This window comes from Phodopus roborovskii, unplaced genomic scaffold, assembly GCF_943737965.1.
Source record: "Phodopus roborovskii unplaced genomic scaffold, PHOROB, whole genome shotgun sequence".
Lineage (NCBI taxonomy): Eukaryota > Metazoa > Chordata > Mammalia > Rodentia > Cricetidae > Phodopus > Phodopus roborovskii.
The window spans coordinates 18714362-18739634 of NW_026126588.1; positions in this window are offsets into that span (position 1 = coordinate 18714362).

Here is a 25273-nt window from a genome sequence, read left to right on the forward strand (position 1 = left end):
CTTAATAAGTCTTCATTCCGTGTGTCTCATACACTTTCTCCTTCTGAGATTGAATACCGACTGATAAACTCAGTAACAAACCCCTGGTTATCCGGCTTGTGCCTGTGCTCGGTTGAAACTCATTGCACTAAGACTAGGCGGTGATGGTGTAAAGGCTGGCATTGGGTACGCTCCTGGGATGCCCTTCTTCCCATCTCCCTTCTTTCTCTCTGGGATTCAGATATGAGAACAACTCCAGCATCCATCATGTGGTCTTGAGGAAATGATAAACCAACATAGAAAGGCTGACAGAAGGGATAATCAGGGCTCCTGGTGGCCTCTGGACAGCCAGCTCCAGATGTTTGTATTTATTTGATGCTGCTTTTTTGTTTGTTTGTTTTGTTTTTATGGAGAGAAGACAATCATGACTTAATAAAAACCACTGGATTTGAAGACATGTAAATGAGGGTAATTCATTATGGATCCATCAAAAACTGCTTATTTTCTTATGACTGAGGATACAATCAGAGAGTTCCACCCCATGGATGTACTTTGCCTGTGGAGTTACTGTTTAATAGGATTAAGTCAATGTTGAAAGGTACAATATTTGTGGTAAATTCTGAAAATGAAAACAAGTAAATAACAAGCTAATACAAAGAAATATATAGGGATGCTAGATGGCTGCCTGCATTAATTTCTTGAAATGTAAGCACCCATGTAAATGCCAGGCAGGCATGGTAACCCTCTTATATGGAAGGAGTTAGGGAGAAATGATGGTAACTATAATAAAATATTGATATTCTAAATATACACTGTTCCATAAAAACTCGATGGTACGACTTCAATGAGATGTGTTCCCTCTGTCATTCGTCGTGAATTTAATCGGCTTTGGGGGATGCTGACGAATGGTACAGGTGGGTCACTGTGAGACATTTAGGGCTCCATCCTCATGGCTGGGCCCATCCTTTCATTGGGTTACCACAGTACACTTGTTGGGGGAGAATGTCGTCTTGAGGGTAGGTGTGATATAAAATACAGGCTGGGTTCCTAGGGTGTCACTTATTTCTGCTCATGTGATGTCCTTGGGAGGTTCCCATTAAGCCTGTCACCATATTTACCCTCTTTTTTTTTTCCCTACCCCTCTACCCCTATCCCATCCCCTTTCTGATCCCCGGGAGGGTGAGGCCTTCCATGGAGGATCCTCAAACTCTGTCATATCATTTGGAGCAGGGACCAGGCCCTCCCATGTGTGTCTAGACAGATTTACCCTCTTGACTTTGGGCCAGGACTATGAGCCCAAATACATATTTTCTCTTATTGTGTGCCAGTATATTATACTGTGTCATTACCAATAGAAAATTAATCAAAACATCAAATAAATTGCAATGAAATTATAATAATGCAACGCAAAATTTCTCTTTTTTAACATTTTTTGTATTTGGGAAGTATTTGTGTGTGTGTGTGTGTGTGTGTGTGTGTGTATGAGAGACTGGAGAATTCAGAGAAGGCATTGACTCTCCTAGGATTGGAGTTACAGGCAGTTATGAGTCACCACGTGGATGCTAAAATTAAACCCTGGTCTTTTGCAAGCGCAGTGAGTGCCACCTCAACAGTCCCTCAACGGCAAGTGTAAAAAGACAAAATGCATATGGAGAGGCTGGGGAGATGTTCAGTTGTTAAAGTACTTCCTTACAAACTTGAGGACCTCAATTGGATCCGCAGAACCCACGAATAAAAAGCTAAACAGAGTGGTGGAGATGGGCAGATTCCTAGAGCTTTCTGGACAGCCAGTGTGGCCAACTCTGTGAGTTTCAGGTCAGTAAGAGTGTGTGTGTGTGTGTGTGTGTGTGTGTGTGTGTGTGTGTGTGTGTGTGTGTGTGCGTGCGTTGGAGTGATGGCTTGGTCATTAACAGCCCCTACCACTCTTCCAGGGAACCTGGGCTCAGTTCCTAGAACCCACATCTGGTGACTCACAGTCTGTGACTGCAGCCCGGGGGTATCTGACTCCTCCTTCTGCCCACCCCCATGCACATGACATAGACATATACATATATGCATAAAATAAAATTTAAAAATCTTTCTCCAAAAAAAAAAAAATGACAAAGCAAGGGTAGACGGTAACTGAGGAACAAAGGTGAGGTTGCTCTCTGGCTTCTGCTTGCACACCATAAACATCAAGTCCAAAAGAAACTCCTGGCCATCTGTGGTACATGCTGGCCTCCGGGCTCTCTCAGCATCGTGACTGCCTATGGCTCGTCTCCCCACCAACACCTGTCTTAGATCAGGATCAATCAAGGTGATGCTGCAATAAAAGAGGAGATGGACCTGGGCAGGAGCAGGCTGTCTTTTAATCAGAACAATGAAGGACGGCAGCCTTCGTGGGAGTGTGGAGATTCCCCAGGTGCTTCCGGCGTATGGTTTTGTAGAGCATAAAAGGGAACTTTTGTGGTTAACAGTCCATCTGCAGATCGGTTTCCCTGTAGTCTCAAAGTTGTAAACACCAGTGGAGGCTGGTGTAGACAGATTTTTAAAAATTATTTATTTGTTTGTTTCTTATTTGCTGCCATCCCCAAATAACGACAGAGACTTATTATCAGTTACAAAAGCGCAGCCTATAGCTTAGGCTTTTCCCACTAGCTCTTACGACTTAAATCAACCCATTTCTATTCATCTCTGTGTTGCCATGTGACTCCGAGCTTTTACCTCTCCCCTCTCTCCTCCTGCATGTCTTGCTCCCTCTGTGTCTGGCTGGTGAATACGCCTTTCTTCTTCTCCAAGTCCTCTCTGTCCCTAGAGGTCCCACCTAACCTCTTCCTGCCTAGCTATTGGCCACTCAGCCCTTTATTAAGCCAACCACAGCGACAAACCTTCACAAAGTATAAAGGAATATTCCAAAACATGCCAGCATGTTGATCTTCTTAGGAGTTTCCAGAATCTTAGCTAGTAGCTGAGGATGTCATCTCCATGACAACTTTCCAGTGGAATCCCTCAGCTCATTAGAGATGTTGGGGTTATTAGCCCTTTAACATGTACATCTCTACAAACATGAATTCGTGCACACATACATAAAATCCACACATACAGACTCTTCAAAGGCCCCAATGTTCTTTCTGCTCTTCCAGGGGCTTCACAGTTCTTTCAAAAGGCCTATATTCTCATGTGACCAAAAGTCAGAGGTTGACATTGGGCACAGGGTGCAGAGGGTGACTGTTTAGTGTAGCAATGTGAACAATGGAAAGACCCTATCACATTTCTGTTAGTATCTCTAAATGGTACGTCCTTTCCATGACCCTCACAATTTAAAGTGTGATTACCTCCACTCGAGAAAATAAATAAATAAATAAATAAATAAATAAATAAATAAATAAGAAAAGGGGGGAAAAAGGAGGGGTGGGGGGAGTTGGGAGAGCTGGAGCCTGCATTTCTTTCTGGAAGGCTACTGCTAATTAAGATGTTGAAAGCAATTTTAACACCATTTCTCACCACAGTGACAAATCTGACAGTTTTACAAATTAGCATTCCAGGGCTCTCTAACTGGATGGCCATATTTTGTCAGAATGTGCTAGGGTCTGTGATGGACTTGATAATCTCCACACGAGAAACAATTCCCCCTCCCTTCCCCCCATGCAGAGAAATGAATACCTCACCAGGTAATCTGAGGAACTGGCCTTTTGGGCGAATATTTTAAGCAGAAGAAAATTCTCCCAACTGTAACCCCGCCACTGACCCCTGTTAAGAGAAGGGGACATTTATCACCATGGAAAAATGCTGGGGCCACCTCAGGGTCTCCAAAGTGGCATGTGCACCTTTAATGCCATCTTGTTTTGGGAACCAGAGCAGAGAGCTTGGCCGGCCCCACACAGCCTGCACATTCTCCCTCTGGCTGCAGTCTTCTTCCAATCACTTCTATTCATCTAATACTCGGGACAGGAGTCCTTTAGGGCCAACAGCAGCAAAGCAGCACCGAGCTTGCATCTCTGCTTCATTAGCTTTCCCTGCAATCCCTGCGTCGCGGAAATCTTGACAAGGGAGCTCAGCCCCTTCCTTATGTTCTAGGTCAGACTATCACCATCCTTGTGGGAATGAAGAGAGACTAAAGAGATGTTTGAGTCCTCCCCCTTCGACTATCAGACCACTGAAACAGTGAACCCCAAGAAGTTGAAAATTTCCCGGGGGTCTCATGATGGGAGAAGGAAGGTTGAGGCCCTGGAGGCAGCCTGAGGAGGAAAAGATTTACAGCTTTATCAGGCCATCTTGCAGGAGAGAGTGGAGAACCTACATGACTGGGTTAATGGTGGGCTAAACCACACCCCAACCAGGGCGGCTTATACAGCACCTCTTATCCTTTCTAATGCTGTGACCCTTGAATACAGTTCCTCACATTGTGCTGGCCCCATTCATAGAATTATTTTTGTTGCTACTCCATAACTACTGCTATGAATCATAACGTAAATATCTGATATTTCTGATGGTCTTAAGCGACCCCTGTGAAATGCTTGTTCAACCCCCCCCAAAAGGTCAGAACCCACAGGCTGAGAACTGTTGGCTTAGTAATACATAACTTTCCCTGGCTATTAAAAGCTTACCCTCATGCCAGGACCCTAAAATAGAGTTGGGAGAGTAACTGGATTGTCTTGTTTCTGTTGTCAGTGTGTATACAACTAAATAAATAAAAAGTAAAAAACTCAAAAATATTTAAAGAACTAAATTAAAGGGCAAAGCAGAAAAGGAGACATAATTATTCAGTGTGGCTGCAATATTAGTAGTTTATCTTGTGCCATCATTAGCCCATTAAATAGCATTAAATAGCCATCCTTTGATGTCAGACCAAACATCCTTACCAAGAGGTAGAAACCTTTGGAGTGCATTAACTTAACAAAACTCTGGTTTCCACCAATCAAAGTGCTAAGAGTGTTGTCAGCATCCAAGGCCTATAGCAGAGCTCTGCCCATCTTGCTATAGCCTACCAACCTGGTGTGCCCACCAACGTATCTAAAAGTGTCCTGACTTATGGCTTTCTTTGTTTTGTTACTATAAAAAGTTCATGAAATTGCTGCCTCGTTGGAACACAGAATATTGGAGCCCTGAACCTGTGTCCCCAGACCATGATCACTCTTTTGCCCCAGAACTGGAGATGCCTTTGATTACTTTGAGGTGAGAACTATCTTGTTTTTTCTCCATTTTGTTTTGTTTTTACCAACTGGTGAGTGGAGGTCAAAGGACAACTTTTGGGAGTTGTTCTTACCTTCTGTCGTGGAGGTTCCAGGGATCAAACTCAAGTCCAAGTTGTGAGGTTTAGGAGTGAGTGCTTTGACCCGCCCCCCCCCCCAATCCATCTTCCTGGTCCTAATTTAGCTATTTTAATTGGCTTACAGAGGCAAGTGCTTGAGCTACCAGGGTGAGGGTTCTGGCTCTAATGCTGGGATCTAGATATTTCGATTCAAGAAGGTCACGTGCTTTGCTCTAACTCGTGCACCTAGTCAGTGATTGACAGCTGTGTCTCAGTAACGATGCCAAGACAGGGCATGAGGTTTAAAGCAGCACCTCCTGCTTTGCTGCATCCCGTCGACCAGGTGTACCCGCCAAGTTCATTTGAAAAGCGCCTTGATTTGTGGCTCACTTTGCTCCCTTACTATAAAAACTTCATCAAATTGTTACCACATTGGAATGTAGTACTTGGGGTGTTCTAAACCTGCGTTCCCGGGTCAGGTAAACGCCTATTTGTCTTCAGAACAACAACAACAACTAGTCTCTTATTCCCTTCGAGGTAAGAGCTGTGTTTTTCCTGGAGCAGCTCTGCTATCTGTACTCTGTGCTGTCTCTGAGGCCTGGTCCTATCTTTGTTGTGCATCAGTTATGCATCATACGTGAGTAAGCAGTAAGCCTGTCACAGATGCTCCGCTTGGGCCTATTGAAAGAAGGGAAAAACAACTGAACACACACAGGGGCCAGCAAAGCTGTGGACAGCACCCTTGTTCATCGAGCTCACCTCCTTCCGCATGAACTACGCCTCCAAGCACAGGCACACAGCCTGAGACAGAAATTCCCTGGCCCCTCCTTTCAACAAATGCAACAAGGAGGAGAAGGTATACCCAGAGCAGGGAGGTAAGCAAAGGAGGGAGCAGCCCAGCAGGCCTCTGGCGGGCAGGGACTTCTGGGCTGTGAATTGTCCTGCAAGCTGTCATCAATCTTCAGTGAGCTGAGGGCTTCCCCGGGACAGGGCCTGAGGCCCTCCAAGCATGACAGTCTCTATTAGCCAAAGGAGATTCTCTGGAGGATGGGGCAGCTATGAGCCATTAGCTGCTAACACTCAAATGAGCTGGGGTTAAAGGGATACTGCAGAAACCCACAGCATCTCCCCAGGCAGAAGTTATTAGTATGCTATGGCCATCTCCACAGCAGGTCCCAATTATGTACTTTCAGCGCCTCTCAGCTCACTCCAGTCCTTGCCTTGGGCTCATCTAAGAACGTCATTTACCTGGGCTTGTTGAGTTACATGGCACTCTTTTGTTCAGAAATCCTTTAGCTCTTCTTGGAGCCCATGCTTATATATTAATCATTGACTTTGAATGCCTTCAGATTACTACCCAGGCATGCAATTGTTCCCCCATTAATCCTAGAACTTTCCTACAGTATGGATTGTGGCTTCAAATGGAAATCCATTATCCTGTAGCCCTTAGCCCTATGTTAGAGGCTTGAGAGATGCAGCTGAAACCTGGGTCCTGTGCAGTTGTCAAGAGTAACAATAGCAACCAACAAGAACACACATTTTGAAGTATAGTCCACTTGCTATTTACTCTGTATCCTTTACACCCCCTTCACATTTTTGTCAAGTGGGGCCATTTGTGGCAAGCAAGTATGGAAATAACCTAGTAACCGGACACTCTACTTGGACTGAGTACCAAACACACCCTTCTCCTAACAGTACAGCTGGAAACCTGTCAGCAGCCTGGAATGCCCTCCTGCATCCATCTGCGCACACACACCCGACTTCAGATGATGGAAATGCTTTACTCCCCTTAGGCATCCCCTCATGGTACCCATTTCTATTTGGACATGCCCTGCAGTACATTCCGAAACCAGGGGGATGGGTTGATTTAGTCTAGTTGGTTTGGAGAACCTGTGCTGTAAGGCACATTGTATCTTTTGAGTGTCCTTTCAAGGAGAAACCTCATTTACCATTCCATGCCTATGCAAGATCCGGCACCCTTATGATTAAAAAACCAGATGCATCATGGGAAAAGAGAGACAAAGTGAACTGAAGTTTACATAACCCAAGCCTATTAATCAAACCAGAGTTGACCACCTACACTCTTAGTAATTAGCTCCTCCTCCTCCTGGACTCCATAAAAAGAAGCCCTTGGGTGCTCTCTGAGTCAAGTCACTAGCTTCTCTTTTGTTAGTGTAGCCAAATGGAGTATTTGTTTTGTTCTTAGTAAGACTTCTGCTGCTTTACTTGTGTGTGCGTGTGTGTCAAAGTGCTTGTGTATTTTCCCGATTTTTTTTTTTTTTTTTTTTTTTTTAGACAAGATTCCAAGAATCTGGAAACAAGTATCAGAGAGATAGAAGCAGAAGAAAGACACCAAAGCAGTATAAAACCAGGCACCTACAGCATCCAGGAAAAATGACTGGAGTAACCCTGTTGAGAGAGCCAACAAAAGCAGCACCATCCAACCAGGCACTACAGCATCCGACAGAAATCAACTGGGGAAGCTCAGCCGACATGGTTGAGCTGGGATTCCCACTTGATGGTTCTGGGCAGAGCATCTGCTTCATAGACCAACTTCCTGCACCTCACTCCCACCACACACGCCATTTTTGCATTGTAGGATGAACTATAGTAATCTCCACTGGGAGAAATAAAGGCATTCTAAACACAACTTGTCTCTCAATATGACCATCAGACAATTTAAAGAATGGACCCAAAGAAGTGGGAATTTGCCCAGGAATCTTAGTCTGGAAATAGGGAAATTTGCCAACCACCAGAAATTATCTTCTAGAAAGAGGTTCTTTATAATGCTAATGGCTTTTCAGATCACATAACATCATAAGACTGAAGCCCAGAAAATGATGGCTCAGTGGTGGGCGGGACCACAGCTGCTTAGTTGGATCCTTTGCCTCCTATTTAAATTCGTATCTCACTTCAGGATCCTGGAGTTGTACTTGAGACTCTCCCAGTGTAGGCAAAGGTCGGACAGGTTGGAGTGGGGCGGGACTGGGTGGAGTGGGGCGGGATTGGGCAGAGTGGGGCGGGGCTGGGCAGAGTGGGGCGGGGCTGGGCAGAGTGGGTCAGGTTCTCAGTATATTTTGGTCCCTCCGGTCAATGTGGCCACCTTGAATAAGCCTTTTCTACTCTTCACCTTTAACTTGATTCTTTTAATTGGTGGCTTTGCCTGGTGCCGGGTGTAGATGATGACCCCCAAGTTCAATTATATTGGGAATGATTTCTTTCCTAGCTGTTCTCAAGGACATAGAATTCTTTGAAAATATCCTTAGCCTTTCACTATTTTCTCACTGTCACAGAATTAGGGCCAACCTAAGCCGGAAGTTAGAGTCTTAGAGGACACTTTAAATAACCGTGCAGGAGTCTGGGCGCACGAGACCTCTTCACCCCCAGAAACCACTTCGCAGTAAGCTTCAACCAAGGTCACCTTGGCATTTCAATGTATATGCTGCCCACCCTGCCCAGGGCACCAGGCGAGCATCCATAGAGTGTCTGCTGGTGGGTGGAGCTTCACACTCCCCACTGGCATTGGCTCTGCCCTACTCCTGGAAGCACTCCCTCCCCACGCTGCGTTCAGCGGTCTCAGGTTTGAAGTCACCCGCAGCAAAAGCATGTGCACCACAGACGCTAGCACGAGTTACAGACAATGCTTTTGTCCTCAGGGAACCAATCGCTACTTGTTCACTTCCGTGACATCCAGGAGCACAGCCGTGCTCTAGGAGGAAGAAAGGGAACTTGACAAAACAATGTCGGCGGCGGTGCTAGGATTTGGGTAAGGAGTCAGACACAAATCTTAAGGGCTGGTTTTGTGTCCCCCTGGTGAGACTACGTAATAGCCCTTGGCTTGTTTTGGTATGACTTAGGATTTGTTTAGTGTGTCTGGGTGTTACTGAAGCTGCTAGGATCTGAGCCTCCTCCATCCTGGCAGCCCTCACAAGCTAGGTTTGGCCACCCATTTCCCACAGGCCAATTAAACAAATAATAACAATAAGCAGAGGAAAGAGATTTATCCACTGAGGCCACATTTGGGGAAAGGGATAAAGAGACCTACAAACAGCACCCCCATCGAAGTCCATCTTTGGGGTTCTCATGGGGTGTTTATGTTTGAGTATAAACCAAGGGACATGCATAGCTGAGTAGTCCTGGTGAAGGTATGGTCCTGCCTGTCATCTACTTTTCCAGCATCTCCTACAAGGGGTATGACAAATGCTTAGAATTGTGTGGGATCCAGGTTCCGGCTATTACAAATAATGCTGCTATGAACATAGTTGAACAGATGTCCTTGTTGTATGAATGTGCATCTTTTGGGTATATACCTAAGAGTGGAATTGCTGGATTGAGGTAGACTGATTCCTATTTTTCTGAGAAATCGCCATACTGATTTCCAAGTTTGTACAAGTTTACATTCCCACCAGCAGTGGAGGAGTGTTCCCCTTTCTCCACATCCTCTCCAGCATAAACTGTCATTGGTGTTTTTGATTTTAGCCATTTTGACAGGTATAAGATACCTCAGAGTTGTTTTGATTTGCATTTCTCTGATGGCTAAGGGTGTTGAGCAATTTTTAAGTGCATTTTGGCCATTTGGGGTTCTTTTACTGAGAATTCTCTATTTAGATCTACACCCCATTTTTTAAATTGGATTGTTTGGTGTTTTGATGACTAATCTCTTGAGTTTTTTTTATTTTGTATTTTCTGTATTTTGGAGATAAGCCCTCTGTCAGATATGGAGTTGGAAACAACTTAAATACCCCTTAACTAAAGAATGGATAAAGAAAATATGGTACATTTACACGATGGAGTGCTACTCAGTGGAAAAACAAAAAACAATAACATCTTGAAATTTGCAGGCAAATGGATAGAACTAGAACCATCCTGAGTGAGATAACCCAGACACAGAAAGAAAAAGATGATATATACTCACAGTAAGTGGATATTAGACATAGAGCAAAGGATCACCAGCCTACAATCCACACCGCCAGAGATGCTAGGAAGCAAGGAGGACCCTAAGAGAGACAAACATGTTCCCCCAGAGAAGGGGAAAGGGACAAGATCTCCTGAGTAAATTGAGAGCATGGGGGGGGGGGGCGGGTAGGAGACAGAGGAGGAGAACACGAGGGACCAGAAAGGTCAAGCTGGGAGAAGAACAGAGAAGGAGAGCAAGGAAAAGGTTATCTTAATAGAAGGAGCCATTATGGGCTTAATGAGAAATCTGGCACTAGGGAAATCTCCAGGGATCCACAAGGATGACCCCAACTAAGAATCTATGCAATAGGGGAGAGGCTACCTTAAATGCTGTTCCCCTATGATGAGATTGATGACTACCTTATATGCCATCATAGAGCCTTCACCCAGTAGCTGATAGAAGCAGAAGCAGAGATCCACAGCTAAGCACTGAGCTGAACTCCTAGAATCCAGCTGTAGAGAGGGAGGAGTAATGAACAAAGGGGTCAAGACCACACTGGGTAAAACCACAGAAACAGCTGACCTGAACAAGGGGGAGCTCAAGGACCCCAGTCTGACAGCTGAGGGAACAGCATAGGACTGACCCAGACCCCTTGAACGTGGGTGTCAATTGTGGGGGGCTTGGGCAGTCTGTGGGCCTCTGGGTGGTGGAACCAGTATTTATCCCTAGTGCACCAATGGCCTTTGGGAACCCATTCCCTATGGAGGGATGCTCTCTCAGCCCAGATACATGAGGGAGGGCCTAGGTTCTGTCCCAAATGATGTGGCAGACTTTGAGGATCCCCCATGGGAGGCCTCACCCTCCCTGGGGAGTGGATGGGGAGGTGTGTGGGATGTGGGGGATGTGGGGGATGGGAGGGCAGGAGGGAGAGAGAACTGCATGTAAAATAAGGTTGTTTTTAATTCAAATAAAAATTAAAACAAATAACAACAACCAAGGAATTGTGTGGAATCACTTCCTGGGAGGCAAATCCCTCCTCTGATTGGGACCAGATTTCCGTCTTTTTCTTCTCTCAGCACGAGCCTCCTTGGGGGAATTCCAGTTTCTCAGGGAGCCCATTGTTTCAATAGCATCCACTACTGTAGGGACAGTTACTTGTGTGTGTGGGGGTCCTTGGCAGACACTGGCCTTGCTTCCTCCCATCCACACTAGTCTGTTTCTTGTTTGGATCACCCTGTTAGTGCAATCTGAATCGTAATCACTCCTGGACACTACTGTATTGTAAGTTCTTTAACGTGATGACGGAGCAGCCTCAGCATCGAGGTCCTCGAAGCAATGCTGTGACCTCACTCTGCCCTGTGCATTGGAGCTCGGCTCTCCCATTTATTAGTTCTCTGCTGAGATGGCCTTTCACGGTTAATCAATAGCTAACCGGATAAATGGGAAGGCTCCTCACAAATCCATTGCTTGATTGCTGAGAGGCGATGTTTTATTCATTGACAGGTCTGATTTATCATTCAGTGGTGAGGACAGAGAGTTTGTCCCAGCTGTCCATATTTGCTGTGAGGTAGCAGGGGCTTTCTGACTGCTTCCACAAGGCAGACCCAGTGAAGACTATATTTAGCATCTTTGGCCATTAATTGTCTGTAAACAATCTGGATGCATTATTCTTCTCATTGTTCATAATTAAAGTCTTCATCAAGGGGATTATAATGCAGACTCTTTGATCTTGTATCCAGTCTCAAAAAGCAAAACAAACCCTAAGTATTTGTTTGAAAACCCCTACCAGGGCTCCACTTAGCTTGCTGATGAAATAATTACTGACAGCCACCTTTACTGAGGACCTATTGTGTGGGCGTACATGATGCTTGCATTGACTATAAAAGTCTTTGTGTGAGGGTGCATGTACATGCGGTGTATACCGGTTTGAGTGTACGTGTCTGGAAGCAGGGTGTCAACACTGGATGTCTCCCTCAGTCTTTGTCCACTTCATTATTGGGGACAAGGTCTCTCAATGAACTTAGAGCTCATTGCTTCACACATAGTCTGATCCATAAGGATTGGGGATACACCTGCCTCGTTCCTCTCAGCACTGAGGTCACAGGACTGTATCTCCATCCCCGACTTCTTGCTTGGGTGCTGGGAATCTGAACTCAGGCCCCTATTCTATTACTGCAAGCATTCCTTCACCATTAGCCGATTTCTAAAGCCCCAAAGCCTTTTACTTCAACCATATCTCTGGTCACCTCCGTGGGTGCTTGCCACTGTAAGTCAAGAAACAGAAACATAGAGGTGACCAAGAAGGAGAGGCTTTACTTCAAGACTCGTAACTTCCTGTCACGGAAGCCGGTTGAAATGTGTGTCAAGGTGCGCTGTCTGGTTGATGGCGCATCTGTAGACAACAAAGTTACAGCAAGCAACAGCAAATGGAAGATGACATGAAGGAGCTGCACAAGAACAAACAGAGGTCCACAGTGTTCAACCAGAGCGCGGGGCGATGAACTAGATCCAAGCTGACCTGTCCCCAACTCCACCCTCAGGGAGAGAGGGACGGTGCTGTCATCCATAGCTCTTCACAACTCTAGCTCAGAAAGCAGAGGCTGAGTGATGGGACATGGTAGGGGAAGGAGTTGTAACCAGGAAAGGTAGCACAGGACAAGCGGCAGCTGATAGAAGTCGGAGGAGCTGTACACTGACTGCTGCCAAGGCATTGACTCAGTAGGTCAGCCATGGCTCACACAAGCTGTAGTCATGACTGCAAGGAAGCCTCATCCTGGGCTGGTTCCCTCCAGCCGCTTATCCTGTGGCTGTGCCTGGGTATTCTTCATTGGAGTAAGAAGTACACCTGGCTACTGACATCTAGGCTTTTCTGTGAGAGGGATACGGTTGCACTCCATCACACAGAATAGGGAACGTCCCTAGCGCTGGTCCATAGGAATGGCTGTGGGTGCCTTAACAATGTCTGGACCCACTAATCGTCCTTGTGACCTACATGTCTGTTCACTTTCTGAACTCTGCTACATCAAGTAGGCAGGAAGTTGTGGATGACTGTCCTGGCTCTGTGTGTTGACTCTGTGGGGAAGTCTCCAGCATGGCCTGCCTGTCTTCCGGAGCACGACATGGAGTACAGGTTCAACCCACACAGTTTCTCCAGTCTTCCCTGTATTTTGGAGCCCTGGCCTTGGGCTCTTATCATGAGACTCTTCATCCTGCCTCGCTGCCCGTGTTTAAGAACGCTCCCCCTTTCCCTGGCACCCAGTGATGTGGAGTACGTTCCTCTCTAACCCATAGGTTGGGACACCCCAGTTGGTGGGACCCTTCATGGGAGGTGGCATTCTTGGAACTATGAAGTCCTTCCTCACTTCCATCAATGATCCTTGTGCCCATCCCAATCTCATGTCTTTGAGCTAGTCTGGTAGTCACCAAGCTCCAGAAATTCTCCTGTCTCTGCTACCACTCAGTTCTGGAGCTAAAGGCCTACATAGGACCATAGGAACATGCCTAGCTCATTATGTGGGGTGCTGTCATCCAAAATCAGGTCTTCATGCTTGAGTGTCAAGTACTGTTGTCACTGGGTCATCTTCCCCAGCCCCTAGATAGGACCATGTGAGATGAAAATCGGGACAATTTAGAAGATTCCTCTCTTATTTAGATGGTTGTTTTTCAATTTCTTTCTGTCATCTGTTTGCAACAGAAGGAGCAAGAGTAACAATTATCGGTCCTCTTCCTCAACTTCAAAGAAGTCACTCTTGAGGAAGGTGACGGTTGTTGTCTTAGTGAGGGTTTCTATTGGCTGTGAAGAGACACCATGACCGTGGCAACTCTTATAAAGAAAAAAAGTTTAACTGGGGTGGCTAGCTTCCAGTTCCAGAGGTTCAGTCCATTGTCATCGTGGCGGGGAGCGTGGCTGAATTCAGGCAGACATGCAGGCGGATATGGAGCTGAAGCTGAGAGTCCTACATCTTGACTCAGAGGTAACAGGAAGTTGACTGACACACGGAACGGACCTTGAAAAAAGAGACCTCGCGGTCTGCCCCCATGGTGACACACTTCCTCTTACAAAGCCACGCCTTCCAATACTGCCACTCCCGTTGGGAGTCATTTTCTTTCAAATCACCACAGTTGTATACGCTCTTCATTGTATTAAGAACCATTTATTTTCTATGTTGAATCTTTTGGGAGTGCCGATGAGAGATGAGAGTGTGTTGCTTCGCTCCCTGAGATGGTCCCAGACATCCCAGCTGCCTTCTGAGAAGGTGATGTACCCCATCCGTTGTTTTGTATACATTTGACCACCATTCCATTTGGGTTAAAACTCAGTGCGCTGTGCTCGAAGACCCTTTAGCTTGCTCTTCAAATTGCTTTGCAATCGATTTGGTGCACTAGGGAGATTGTCCTGCCCTCTTCTTCCCTTTTACGCTCCTGTCTGACTGTAATATCAAGGCTATGTTTATAAAATGAAATTGAGAGTGTGGCATCCCTTCAAGAGCTTAATAAATGGTGACCGTAGTCACTCATTAAATGTTTAGTAGCCTTCTTCGAAGCAGGCTGATCTTGACCTACCCATTGTTCACAGACTTCTGATCTCTGATTCATCTTTCTCATTCATTACTGGCATTTCACTCATAATTTCACATTTCCTTTCACTTCCATATTGGCAGTGTATGTGTCTGGGAATTTACTGATTTCTTCTAGGACATCTAGTGTTCTTGTGTGTGTGTGTGTGTGTGTGTGTGTGTGTGTGTGTGTTCTTTGAGGTATAAGCTATTTTCTTGAGTTAATTCTTTCTGAATGTAGCTGTTTGTCGTGCTAAACGTCCCTTTGGAATTGAAGGTGCTCTATCTCATATGTTTTTGTTATGTATTTCCAATTTTCTTTGTATCACGCCTTTTTTTCCTACTTCCTCTTTGATGCATTCTCTAACTCACCATTTATTTAGGGATGTAGTTAATTTCTGTGTATTTGAGATTTTTTTTTCTGATGATGCCTCTGTTGTTGAATTCTAGTTTTGTGCCTTGGTGATCAGAATATAATTGTCAACCTCAAGGTGTTTAAACTTGGTCTGTGGGGAACAGTCTTTCCTGCCCTGAGGAAGGCTCTGTGTTCTTCTGGACAGGTTACTCTGCTGCCTTGGGGGAAATGTTTTGTGCATGTCTGTTCGGTCAAGGTGATTTGTAGTGCCATTCAAACACACTGTTTCTTCATTTATTTTGTTTGGATCACCGTTTGTGTTGAGTATTGAAATAACCAGTTGTCTTTGTGTATTTAGAAGTGTTTACCAGAACACCTCAGGCTGGCTAGTCTGTGAATGTTAGAAATTTATCTGTCATACTTTGAGGGTGGAGAAGTCTAAGGACAAAATGGTGAAGGGGCCACTGTCTAGTGAAGTGTCATTCTCTGCTGCACTGCTGCTACCTCTTCTGGAAGAAGGAGAGGGGATGTCGACCCCATGTGAAGAGCACTAATCCCATTTCTGAGGGCATAGTGCCCTTAATTAATCAGTTTCCAATTTGATCCACTGATCAGATCTGTAAATACTGATGATTTTTCATCGAGCAATGGAATACTTAATTACGATAGGTATTTTGCTCATCCTATCTGATTTAAGGATGGCTACCTTGCTGTTTATCACTCACATGGCATATCCTTTTCTTTTAAAATGCTCATGTTCATTTATTTGTGTGTGCATGTGTGATCCATGGGAATGCATGCCATGGTGTGTGTACAGGAATCAGAGGACAACTTAGAGGTATCTGTTACCTCTTCTACTCAAACCACTGAGCTTTCCCTCTGAGCCACATCTCAGGTCTGGCATAGTTTTTCTATCCCTCTAATTTTGGTCTATATAAACCTTTACAGCTAAAGCATGTCTCTTCCAAGTCAGGGTTAGTTGAATCTTTTGTTTTCCTTTTTTTTTCCCACTCTCTGTTCTTTGATTATGGAATTAAAATAATTTATCCATAAAGTAATTATTAAATATGATCTTACATTTATTTTAAGCTGGGTTAACTTTTGCCACATAAAATAGTTGTACACGTTCCCTTGTCCACACATGTTTTGCTCTTATGTCATTATTTTGTGTCGTTTCATGATGTGCATGTGTTAATCAGTCCTGTGAATTCAATCATCTTAATTCCTTGATCTTTTAATTTTTATGCTGTTATTAAAATGATTTACATACCAGAACTACAGGCTTTCAGTATCCCAACTTTAATAGTCTGCTTAACAGTAACTTTTATAGTTCTGTGTTTTCTTGTTCTTATTTAATGTCCTTTTATTTCAACTTAAAAGATTAGTTTCAGTATTTTTTATAGGGCAGATCTGGTAGTATCTTATTTATGGTTTCTTTTTTCTTTTTCTTTCTTTTTTTGGTTTTTTGAGTCAGGGTTTCTCTTTGTAGCTTTGGATCCTGTCCTGGAATTAGCTCCATAGACCAGGCTGGCCTTGAACTCACAGAGATCCACCTGCCCCTGCCTCCCAAGTGCTGGGATTAAAGGTGTGTGCCATCAATGCCAGGCTTATTTATGGATTCCATTGTTATGAAGAGACTGAGGTGACCAAAGGAGGTTTGCTCTTGTGTCCACACACTGTGCTGGGCTCTGGCTCCTGTGCTACTTTGAAGAGTCTTTGTCACACGCATGGCTGTGTGGATATATTTGGTTAGTATAAGTTCTGCAATGCAACCTTCCATGCCTACAAGGTTCCTCTTAATGCTATTACCATTCCTCCCATACATTCACCACTCATGAACTTTGAAAATGAGTATCTCAATGAAAATTACAAAATTGAAGATTTTTCAGGTAATTCTGCATCTGAGGTTTTTTTTTTTTCTTTCACAATCCTGGAGTCCACCACAGGAGCTGAAGCTGTATCTCAAAGGAGAACAGTGCTTAGCCCGAAAGCACGAAGACCTGAGTTCAAGTCTCAGCACCTACATAAAGGGCAAGCATGAAGGTGTGCCCTTGCCATCCTTGTGATGGGTGAGGTAGAGTTGGGATTCCTGGGATCATTAACCAAGCAGAGTATCCAGATTGTCAGACCCCAAACCAGTGAGAAACCCCCTCTCAGAAAACAAGGTGGAGCGCTTCTGAGGAACATTTGAAGTTGACCTCTGACCTCCACACTCATGTGTCCTCATGCACATACATGAACACACATGCAGGGTCTATCGCAGACCCTCTTCCTCTCACTTCTCTGATTTCTGTCCACTGTGGGGAAGTTCGCTGAGATCTGAGGAAAGGTGGGGTGAGGATTCATACTGGGTGAGAGAAGATGCTCAGCCGCCGAGGCTACAAACAGAGAGCAGATGGCAGGGACTCTGCAGTCACCAACAGAATAAATAATCGGCGGATGAAGAGTGGCCAGTGAGATCCAGGGAGTCACCGAGGAGGCTCTGTAAAAATCTTTAAACGGCGGTAGCTTCTTCTGATAGCTCCCCACTAACTGGACATTTCTAATTTAAATAGGTTGCATTTTATACCCTGCCTGTGCATGAGCTGAATTACTGTAGGTTTGGAAAACAAAGATGCTTAAAACTTGCTGACCACAAAGAAAAGCGATAGGGGATAGGTTTCAGGACCCAAAGGCCATGTGCAGCTGCAGGCTGCTCTCCTCACGCAAAGCTGCCATCTCGAAGTCCACATGCGTTGTGTTCTAGGTCATGGTTCAGGCCCCACACGGTACAGCCTGAGCATAAATAAATTAACCGAATAGAAAACCAGCCAGGCTCCTGCATAGAAGCATGCGCTTGGCCTTTGATGTTTTATGTGCTGGCTAAGAAAACATCTCCGTAGAGCAGTTTGTCTGGATGCTGTAGGGTTTTTAGGCTGAAACAGACTTGTGATAATGAAATGGATGCCCACCGAGGACTTTTCCTAGTGGTGATGTGTCATGTATTTTAGTCACTTGTCTTGTTGCTGTGACAAGAGGCTTGGCAATGGAAGGGAGGGAGGGAGGGAGGGAGGAAGGAAGGAAGGAAAGAAGGAAGAAAAGAAGTAAGGAAGGAAGGAACGAAGGAACAAACAAAGGAAGGAAGGAAGGAAGGAACGAAGGAAGGAAGGAAGGAAGGAAGGAAGGAAGGAAGGGGCTGCTCTGGCTCAGTTCCAGGGCCCCAGCCATCTTGGTGAGGAGGACCCGGTGTCGGGACAGGAGACAGCTGCTCGAATGTGTGCAGTTACGAAGATGAATGAACTGAATGCTGGTGTTCGCTTACTTCGGACTTTTTTGTTTAGCCTGGGACCTCAGCCTCATTTAGGAAGCTCTCACAGATGTGCCCAGAGGTTTAGCTCCCAGGTGACTCTAGCTTCTGTCATGTCAATGACCAGTATGAACTGTAGCAGAGAGGGACAGTGTGTTCCGAGATCTTCCAGGGACACTGTTCAACAGGCACACGGGCACTACCCCCCCCCCCACAACCTCCTCTGATAATCTGGCAGGCAGGGTCAGATGACCAACTGTGCTAGTTGGTTTGTGTCAATGTGACAATAACTAGGGGTCAGCTGGGAAGAGGGAGCCTCAGTTGAGGAATCATCTCCATCAATTGCCTTGTAGGCATGTCTACAGGGCATTTTCTCCATTGCTAACTGATAGAGGAGGGGCTAACTCATGGGATGCGAGGTGAGCATCCCAGCTTATATGAAAAGTAGCTGAGCCAGCTTGTAAGACCAAGCCAGGAAACAGTACTTAGCTGCATCTCTGCTTCAGTCCCTGCCTCCACATTCCTGCTTGGGTTCCTGTCCTTAGGGATAGATAAGGAAATGCAAGCCAAATCCACCCTTTCCTCCCCGAGCTGATTTTTATCACAGCAACAGAGAAAGTACAGCACCCTACACTCAGAGCTGTCTAACTTTTATGAGACTGCATCCTCGGCCTGCTACGAATTTCACTGCTTTTATGAGTTGCTTGAGATTTTTACTTAATTGAATATTGGCTCTGACCATTAGCACTTTGGAATTACATCACCACTAATTAAAGGGGACACAAAGTGAGAGCTCCCAGCATCTTCTCAAGGACTACACACGCTCTGTAGTGCTTAGGACACGAGAGCCTGGAATGAGGAATCATGAAGCTCTGAGCACAAGGGGTATCAAAGCAGAGATTCTGGGACTCCCTGCCTATCCATCTTCGGGGGTGGAGAGGGGGATGGTTAATATGCCTTTCCCGGAGCTTTTCGGTATTGCTACATTTGACTCCAGGGCTCAAGGGGAGTAGCTCAGTGTCCTTGCATGACTGATGTGTATCGTGGTCTAGAGAAGTGATCTCTAATGGTGTGCAGGAGGATGAGACCCGTGACTGGAGGCCACATTTATAAGGAGCAGACTGAAGTCAGAGCAGTCATGAGGTGTGAGGTCCAAGCTCTAACGCCAGGAATAGGAGGAGGGTCATGGGAGTCTGGGAGGTTGAATAGAATCGAGGAGCTGAAGACTGATATGAGAGACCATATTCATTCTGGGTGAAGGCCACCACATAAACTGCTAGGAAGGAAGATGCCAGCAGGCACCCAGAAATACACTGACACAGTATACCACACGCATATGGGCACTCACACATGGAGACCCACACATAGACAGCAGGAAGTCAGGCCTACAGACATGAGCACACAAGCATGTTGAGAGGGCAAAGGTTAAGCGCTCAGGCTTCTGACCTCAAAGTTGTATTTATACAGAACCCACACAAATAGAGCACTAGGCCAGGGATACTTACATGACAGATTATATTGCTATTTATTTTTGATATTTCCCAAACATTCGGTGTCAGCATTTTGTGCTGACTCATAGCCCCATAAATGTCAGCATCAGCCAGTTTCAGCCAACCCTCACAGGATATGGGTATCAGAGCCACGCCCTCTAACATAAACTGACCCTTATGGCCTCCTGTTCCCAATACGAGGCTGGATCTGCCAGCAACTGCAGGGACAGAGGCACATTCCATGTTGTCCCTGTCAGCCTGAGAACTTCCTTTAACCTTTTAAGAACTTTGATTCAAATAAAACTAGATCCTTGGCCATGCCACAGAAAAGATTTTTAGCATGAGCTGCTATGAAACCAGGTAGTTTGTTAATGATGAAACTGGATTACTTAATAGCTTCTGTTGATGTGTTAAAACACCATGACCAAGCGCATCCTGCGTTTATCAATCTTATACCTTGTAGTCCATCACCCAGGGAAGCAGGGAAGAGACTCAGGGCAGGAACTGATGCAGAGGCCACGAAGGGCCCCTTCTTCTTGTGTTGCTCCTTGTGGCGTGCTCAGCCTGCTTTCTTATAGCACCCAGGACCACAAGCCCAGGGGTGGCCCCACCCACAGCGAGCATGGCTCTCCTACATCATCACAGATTTAAAAAAAAATGTACCACGAGCCTCCACACAGGCCAGTCTTGTGTGGCCATTTTCTCAATTTGGGTTTCCTCCTCTAAAATTACTATAGCTTGTGTCCAGTAGACATGAAAGTAAGCAACACAGGGAGTTGGGGAGATGGCTCAGTGAGTGAAGTGCATGTTTCACAAGTCTGAAGACCTGAATTGGATCTCAAGAACCCACATAAAGTCAGATGCAGGTGCCTGCGTCTATACTCCCAGAGCAAAATGCTGAGACAGGAAGTAAAGATAACAGAATTCCCTGAAGGTGCAATGCACGCACGCACATGCACACACACACACACACTCACACTCACCGCACACGCACACACTCACACACTCACATACACTCACACACTCACACTCACCGCACACACACACTCACACACACTCTCTCACACACACACACTCACACTCACCGCACTCACACACACACTCACACACTCACACTCACCGCACACGCACACACTCACACACGCACACACACACTCACACACTCACACTCACCGCACTCACACACACTCACACGCTCACACTCACTGCACACACACTCACCACACACTCACCACACACACTCTCTCTCACACACACACACACTCTCACACACATACACACTCACTCACACACACACACACCAGAAAACCACCCAGGGAAAGAATAAATCAGGCCTGAGAGCCTGAGTGTGAGCTTCTCTAGAAAGCCTCTAAATTGATCATAAAAGTGGTGTCTGCATAAGATTTGGAGCGCTTTGCAAATCTCATTGTCTAGTGTGTTTCTAAGAGACCTTCCCCGCCTCTATTCTTGTTTGCCTTTTGAATAACTGAGACTATAGGGTGGCTCCAGAGATGTGTAGGGTGGCATTTCAAGCTGATAAGGTAAACCCCAGGGCCAGCAGGTTTGCACAAGGAGTTCTGGAAAGGCCTGAAGCAGGTGCCGTGCATCCTGCTGAGAGTCCACTACCAGACTCCAGAGTGAGCAAGTCCTTTTCCTTTCCATGCCCATGATGTCCTGTTTTTTCCAGCTGCATCTGTTCCCTGATGCCCTGGCCTCCGCACCATCAGTCACCACACCTGTGGTCAGCTACACTTCCAGGAGCGTCCCAAGGCCTCACACTGGAAAGGGAAGGACCTGCGCTGAGGGGGGCCTGGTTTTCATTTCCAGGGTGCAGCCACATCTGTCCCAATCGCTGTGGTCTCTGTCCCACCCAGGGACTCTTCCTTTAGAGTGAAGCCGTGACATTGCCCCTGCATGCGCAGCACACTCCGCTGTGAGCAGCTTCTGCTACAGCCTCTTCCTGAAATGCTTTCCCCTTCCATAGGAAACACACACAGCGTGATGGCCATCTGGCTCCTCTACTTCTCAGTGGAGCTGGGCATGTTCAGAACTGACCTTTGCTGACCTTGCACTTGCCTGGAAGCAATCCTCTTATTAAATCAGAAACCAAAGAAGACCCCTGATCCTTAGCTCTGACCACATGACAAGCCTGAGGTTGGTGTCCTCTGGACTTTGGCAGAGTGACATTTAAATGCCAACATCTCTCCAAAGAGCTGCAATGTGGGTAGCAGGCTGAGCATAACTTTTTAGACTTCATTTCTCACGTACAGGAAGAAAAGAACACAGAAAATGTCACAAGGTCTTGACACTAGAGCTAATGGCGGCTCAATGGACAGAGGGGCCACCAGGGGGGCCAATGGCGGCTCAATGGACACAGGGGCCACCAGAGGGGCCAATGGCGGCTCAATGAACAGAGGGGCCACCAGAGGGGCCACTACTGTGGCCTGGGGCTCTAGTGGTCCCTGGCGAGGTTGGGAACTCTCCCAAGATACCCCAGTGACTCTGAATTTCTGTCTTCCATCTCTCTATAGAGCATGACGATTGACCTATGCCTGCAAAACTGAGTGCAAGAATGGAGACCTCATCACTGAAACCAAGGAAGCCAGGCTTTCCTTTCCTATTGGGTGTGGCCATGCAGAACAGCGATGAGACGTTTTTGCTTGGCCAGCAAGGTCTTGGACTGTGAGGTCAATACATGAACCACACATCCATGCCAGCTTCCAGGGGACCAGTGTGGGGTACCTTACCGCCTAGGAATCCGTTGATTCCTCTAGGCCACCCCGTCGGGCCACCCCCGCATGTGGGTGAAGTACAGATGGGACCATGCTCTGGGACTAACTCAGTCAAGTGTGGTTCATTTACCTCCACCGTCTCCCATAGGGGTCTGAGGCAGGAGCCTGCCTGTAGCAACAGCATTTGAGACCCGACCGTTAGGATGAAGAATGGGGAGCTTCTGAAGTTCAGCTGTGGGCCCACCCCTCTCCTAGCTGTGGGCTGGCCCCCAACCATCTGCTAGTCCCACACGGACCCAGCAGGAAGCAGGAGGGGGGACTGCTTGTAGTGCGAGCCTCAAAAGCTAGCCGCTGGCCATAGCTCTCTTGAGATCCAGAAGGCAGGGAGAGCAAGGCTCAGCTCATGGCCATTTCTAGGCAACGAGCCTCGTTGGTGTAGCCACTGTTTCCTGACCAGGGACCTACTGAATCCACGCGAGGGCTCTACAGTGCTTACACACTTCTCATCTCGGCAGGCCAGGTCCTACATTACCAGGCGTATTTGGATTTGAATTGGGTTTGACTGTTTTGTCCAAGATGGGGACGGTTTTCTGCCAGCAACTGACTGACGTGGAAGGGTGTTCTCCCCGGCTGGCCCACACCTTGACGTCAGTCTTTTCGTAGTGAGCAGAGAGAGGAGCAAGGATTTCCAACCCACAGAACAATGAGATGGCAGATGTGTGATCTTCACCAAAACCTTTTGCATTTATTTGTTGGCTTGTGTGAGTGCACATGGGCAAGGGAGCAACCTGGGGGCATTGGTTCTTTCCTTTTAACCATGTGGTTTGGGGGGGAATCAGAGTCAGGGTGTTAGGCTTCCCAGCAAATGTTTTCACCATCTCCTCGGCCCACGCATATAATCTTTGAAGCCACTGATACTGTGGTGGTTTTAAAGAAATGCAATAGAAATCTTCCGCACTGAGATTCAGCTCATCTATGCTAGACTAGCCTGCCCTAGATGTTATCTCTTCCATTTGGGAGAAACCTTTATCATTCCTCGTCCAGTTCTGCTGTCCGTCTCATTCAAGGCCTCTACTTAGGTGAAGGCTGGGTATTTTCATGTATGGGGGTGTGGAATACACATTTACTTTTGTACATAGAGGACTGAAGTCAATCTCAGCTGTCAATCTTTAGGGTTTTCAGACAGGTTGCTCACTGACCTGAAACTCCTAGACTCACTGAGGCTGACCGGCCATCAGGCTCGGGAGTCTGCCCATCTCAGCCGCGGTGCTGGGGTTACAAGTGCATGCCACTACCCCTGGCTTTTTGTGCGGCTTCCGTGTTCCAGGGCCCAAACTCAGATTCCTGTGTTTGTATAGCAAGACCTTTAGCAGTTGAACCGTTTCTCCAGCCTTAGAGTCTACATGTTTAAGTACTATTTTATGTGTGTTTTTATCTCTCTTGCAAATGTGTAAGGAGAATGGTGAGTATGCTACCCATCGCCTCCTAGCTTGCTAATCCATCACTGGCTTGGTCCAATCTCCTGCGAAACAATAGATTCATACTGTAGTTTTGTAAGTGTGAGTCCAAGAATTTCTATTATATTTTTCTTAAAGCATTCCAGCTCTCTGGTGAGGTTTTTTTTTTTTTTTTTTTTTTTTTTTGAAACTTTGTTATTTCTTTTCTTGATTCTATTAACAATCAGTGTTTCTTGGCATTTTTTTCCATTGCTAGCTTTTTTTTCTCTTGTTTTTTTTTTTCCTCTTGTGTGTTTGAGCCTGGAGACACTGCCTGGGAGATAGTGCAAGGTCACCCTGTGAGACTTACTGTCACTGTGATAGCCAAGCTCACCAAGGCCTGTGGGAACCCGGATCATTTCTTTCCAGTTTTCACACTCTCTGCTAGCCTTGGGATCCTGGGTTCCTCTGGAGACCACCTACAGTGAGCTGGGCACCTTCCCTGATTCCCCAGAACTTGGCCCTCCAGTAAAACTTGGCTTCTCTTTCGAGCTGGTCTCTTTTGAATGACCAATGGCCTGAGCGTGTGTGTGTGTGTGTGTGTGTGTGTGTGTGTGTGTGTGTGTGTGTGTGTACATGTGCATGTGGAGGCCAGAGATCGGTATCAGCTCTTGCTCCTCAGATGCTGTCCACCTTGTAATTTTTTCCCCCAGGGTCTTTCACTGATCTGTAATTCACCATACAGGAGGCTGCCTGGCTAGCACGCCCCGTGAGTCTATATCTGCTTCCTCAGCTCTGGGAGTATAAGCACACCTTACCCCACCAAGCTCTAAAAAAACAGACAAAAGCTAAAAATTCCACCAAAACCGAATAAATAAGCACGGATCCTGGGCATTAAAATGTGTACAGCCACGTAGGCTTCACATAGGTTGGCTCTGGAAGCAACAGGAGTGGCCCCCGTTCATGACCCAGTGGCTAGACTCCATTCACATCACAAGAAAGCCTGCCAAGTGTGAGATCTGTGTCTCCACCAGAAAGCAGGGGTTTTGTTAAGACGTGGGAAACCGCAAAGGCACGGGCTGGGTTTAAAGGGCGAGAAGTGTAATTTGGTGAGTTTAATAATGCTGGGAATACGGAAGATGAACTGCACGACCCCAAAGGCACCTTCAGACCTCATATTCCCTCTACTCCCAAGTATAGTTTATTAAAGTATTGCCCGCAGCACATGGAAACACACAGGTACCAGACAAAGGCACCCTGCTGTTCCTGGGATCCAATGCTGTGTCCCCCGCAGCTTTCACTTTCTCGTCTG